Genomic DNA, 5,075 nt, shown 5'->3' with positions numbered 1-5,075 from the left:
ATGAACGGTGCCTGTCGGAGCCTTGGTCAAGCTCCAGCGGATGGGCTTCCTGCCTGTCTACCAGGATGGGAGCCCCGGGACCTTTTTGACTACCAGGGTAAGGTCAAAGGAGAAAGTACCCCCGTTTCCCTGCTTTCCAATGTATCATAAGAAATTTTCTAACCCCCCACCCACCGTCATCGGCTCAGGAAAAGGGGCCGCACCGAAGCTTCATTCCCACCCTTGCCAACAGTTGCATCCAAAAAAGCCAGATAACTATCCGCGCTCCTTTATTGTTCAATTTCTTGACAAGTCAAATCCTACCTCCTCCCATTCAGTGTTCATTGTCACAAAATTCCTCGAAGGCATCCTGGGCAAGTCTTTCCAAGCCAAGAAACTGAGAACCGGCGAAGTTCTGGTCGAGGTGAACACTCACCAGCAAGCCACAAGCCTCCTTACCCAGAATCGCATGGTAGATCTGGACGTCAGAGTCACACCTCACCGTAGCCTCAATAGCTCTCAGAGTGAGATTTCTGAGCCAGATCTGATAAATGAGACGGAAGCCGATTTGCTCGAAGGTCTGAAAGGCGAGGGCATGACGGCAGTGAGGTGCATCACCATACGGCGAGATGATAAGCAAATTATGACAAAGCATATAATCTTCACATTTGACCGTTCCACACTCCCCGAAACCATCAAAGCGGGTTTTATTCATTGTTCTGTATGGCCGTACAGCCCGAACCCGCCGCGCTATTTAAAGTGCCAACGTTTCGGGCATGGCACCACCTCCTGTCGTGGCGAAACAACGTGGGCAAAATGTTCATCTCAAGATCATAATACAGATAACTGCCAGGCTCAAAAATTATTGTGCAGCAACTGTCATGGACCTCATGCTGCATACTCCCGCACGTGTGAAAGGTTCCAGTTGAAAAAGAAAATAATCAATCTCAAAATCACGGAAAACATCCCCTTCCCAGAGTGGCGGAAGAGGTTCTCCTTTTTCCCCCTGGATAGGTACACCGACGCAGCTTCCGAGGGGGGGGGGGGGGGGGCCGGACCGGCGTTTTGTTTCGGCGGGGACCCAGTACCGTGAGTCGGACTTGGTTCAGCCGCCACCCCCCTGGGTTGCCTCTGGCATCCCAACCCACCTCCGCACCACTCGCTGAGCCAGCAGCGGTTGTGATGGCAACCTCTTCTGTCGGGAACGGTGGTGTTCCCGTCACTGCCTCACCGTCCTCCAGTGCGTTGGAGGGTGCCATTGACACCACGGGCCCCGCACTGGCTGCCACCACCACCGCACCGTCCGTTCCACTTCTGGTGCCCCCGAGACCTGTGGCGGTGCCGGGTCAAACGAAGGGCCCTCGAATGGGGGCCAAGTCTGGGGGGCCCGGTTCGACGGGCACACCCAGGACATCGGACGACGAGAGGGACTTCGTGCAGTTCTTGCCTGCAACGCAGCGAAAAGAGCGGCCTCCGGCGTCCAAGCCTACAGAAAGGCACAAATAGCCCAATCCAAGAGTCACAGCCCCGAAAGACGACACATAAACATACACACTCCAGTAGCTCTCACACTAAATAATGGGAAGATAAAACATAGTTCAATGGAACTGCAGATGCGTTCTGAGTAATATTGACAACGGGTATGAGACTCTGCATGCCAATCAGCCATGTGTAATGTGTGTCCAGAAAACACATCTCAATTCAAAAAACACAAATTTCTTGAATGGTATACTGAAAGCACAGGGATGGCTGCACACACTCTTCTGGCGGTGTGGCCATAATCGCCCCAAAATTCTTAGCATGCCACCCTGTCACCTTGAATACCGTCCTCGAGGCTGTGGCCATCCGAACAATAATTTTAATAGGTTGGTAACGGTATGCTCCATTTACATTCGTCCTGATGATGCACTGTCGAGCTCTGACTTCGAGGCGCTGGTCGACCAGCTGCCCGAACCGTACATTCTAACAGGCGACCTTAATGCACACAACTCCCTTTGGGGCTCCTCCAGAACGGATGCCCGAGGTTTGCTGATAGAGAAATTCCTTACATCTTCAGGAGCATGTCTTTTCAACAATAAACAGCCTACATACCATAACATAGGTGACAACACATACTCACATCTTGACCTGGCTATTGGTTCTTCAATTCTCTTTCCATGCCTTGAGTGGGGTGTGGCACGGACCCATAGGGTAGTGACCATTTCCCCACTTCGTTAACGTATATAGGTACAGGCCCTAGCAGTCCATCTTCCCATGAAAGATTTAATGAAGCGAGAGCTGACTCGAATAGATTTACAGAGACATCCAAACTACACCCACACATCAATAGGACACCTACACGTTAAAGAAGCTACTCAACTGCTCACGGCGCAAATCCTCCACGCCGCCGTAAAGTTAATTCCCCACGCCTCCGGTGACCCGCACAACCAGCGGAGGCCGTGGTGGAATGAGGACTGTAGGCGGGCGCGAGAGGCACAGAACAAAGCGTGGCGTATGCTCCGTCGGTACCTCACGTCGGGAAACCTCCTCTTGTTCAAACGGGCGAAGGCATACGAGAAACGCGTGCGCTGTGAGGCCAAAAGAGATAATTGGTGCTCATTCATAACATATCTAAACTCAGGCACAAACACACGCAAGGTATGGACACATATACGTAAGCTCAAAGGACAACAGACACACAGCTTGCCCCTGGTTAGTTGAACAGGGGACACACTTGAAGACCAGGCTAACAGACTTGAACAGCACTTCGAATACGTGTCCAGTAAAGTACACTACAGGAACACTTTCCTGAAGAATAAAGACTGTAGTGAAATGAAGTCCCTACACGACAACAAGAAATCACAGACCTCTTACAACTCCCTGTTGTGGCTACATGAGCTGATGGCTGCTCTTTGCACGTGTAAACCCTCAGCTCCAGGCCCAGACAACATCACATATACAATAATACAACACCTACACGCAGACAAACTTGAAGCACTTCTACATCTATATAATAAATTAAGACTTTCGTTGCACATTCCACACTCCTAAAGGGAGGTCATAGTAGTGGCTTTTTTATAGGAGGGAAAGGACCCGTTCTCCCCTCAAGCTACAGTCCAATAGCCCTGCCGAGCTGCCTGTCCAAGCTTCTCGAGAAGATGATAAATCGCAGGCTCGTGTACTTCCTTGAATACAACGGTCTTCTCGAGAGCTGCCAGGCAGACTTCAGGGCGGGGCGATCCACAAACGATCAACTCTTAGCTCTTGAATCGTACATAAAGGATGCCTTCGTTCATAAACGGTATTGTGTAACTGTGTTTTTCGACCTCCAGAAGGCCTACGACACCGCTTGGCGTTACGAGATTCTCAGTGACCTCAAGTCATTCGGTGTCTCGGGTAACATGTTAAACACTGTTGTCAGTTACTTCTCAGAAAGAATGTTTCGAGTGAGAGTCGGTGGTGCACTCTCAAGGGTTCACTTGCAAGAAAATGGCGTGCCACAAGATTGTGTGTTAAGCTACTCTCTTCATACTCTCTGGGGAAGGCATGGCCACCTACAATCTCCTATTCTATGTATGTAGATGACGTCCAGATATCCTATAAATCATGTAATATGTAAATCTGCGAACGTCAAGTCCAGCTTGGTGTCAAGAAACTTACCGGCTGGGCAGACAAGAATGGTTTTAAATTGACTCCTGAAAAAAGTTCCTGCGTTGTATTCTCGATGAAGCGTGGGGTCAATCCGGACCCAGACATTCATCTTAATGGCGTGTCTTTTCCTGTGAACACGGAGCACAAGTTCTTAGGTGTTGTGTTTGACCACAAACTTACATTCATTCCCCACATCAAGAAACTAAAAATAAATGTCTCAAAACAATGAATTTACTTAAGGTTCTCTCCCACCAATCCTATGGTTCCAACGAAGAACTACTGCTTCGCTTGTATACTGCTTTGGTTGGGTCTCGTTTGGACTATGGCAGTGTGGTGCATGGGTCGGCGACTAATACAGCCTTGCGAATTCTTGACCCAGTGCTACACTTGGGCGTTCGTCTTGCGTCGGGTGATTTTTGCACTAGTTCTGCCGAGAGTATTTATGTCGAGTGTAATAAGTGGAGCCTTAATAATCAACAAACGTACATGGACTTGCTTTATGGTTTTAAAATTTTATCGCTGAATAATCATCTTTTTTATCCTGTCTTTACAATACACCGCCATCTCTGCACTTTGTAAGTCGCCAATTCGTTCCTCTGCCCCTTTCACCTAGAGTGAAAGAGCGAGCCTCGGATATCAGTGCATCGTTTTTAAATGTGTACATGTCATCCTTTTCAAACAGTTTACCGCCTTTCCAAGTTCGCCCTGTGTTGTGCGACCTTTCTTTTATGAGGCTTGACAAACATCGGGTACCACGAGCTACAATACTGCACCACTTTCTGTCTTTGCAGTTCATATACACATGGGCAGAATTTTATAGTGACGCATCTAAAGCCTCCACTATGGTATCATGCGCTGCTCATGGTCCAAATTTCAATGCAGCCAGAACCATGAGTGTGCACAAAACAATTTTTTAGCAGAAGCGTATGGAATTGTACTGATTGTACGACACATTCTTGAAAACCAAATTCCCAATTCCATCATGTATACCGATTCTTTGAGTGTTGTTCGCGCACTGTCATCGCACAAGCCCCCCAAAAACCACATAGGTATTCTTTATTCAACACTATCATGTCCGTGTAAGCACAAAAGCATGAGCTGGTCCTCTATGGGTCCAGGGATCGCTCGGAACGAGCGACCGCAGGGATCGCTCGGAACGAGTTAGCAGACGAGAGGGCCACTGCTGCTGCACTCAGGAACACTGTAGACATTACTACGATACCCTACACAGACCTCAAGCCACACATGAGACAACACCTGCGCAGAACATGGCAAACACACTGGGATGAACAGACAGACAACAAACTACATGAAATAAAGCCACCCTTGGGACGGTACACAGCTGACTCACACAACAGACACACGGAAGTCGCCTTGGGTACGCTGCGGATAGGGCACACCCATGCAACGCACTCGTATCTGCTGACCGAATATTCTAGACCCCAGTGCAGCAGGTGCGAAAAGGC

Source organism: Haemaphysalis longicornis, unplaced genomic scaffold (assembly GCF_048455015.1).
Source record: "Haemaphysalis longicornis isolate Haplotype H1 unplaced genomic scaffold, Haemaphysalis longicornis Haplotype H1 scaffold_11, whole genome shotgun sequence".
NCBI lineage: Eukaryota > Metazoa > Arthropoda > Arachnida > Ixodida > Ixodidae > Haemaphysalis > Haemaphysalis longicornis.
Note: the sequence above shows the minus strand (reverse complement) of the source record.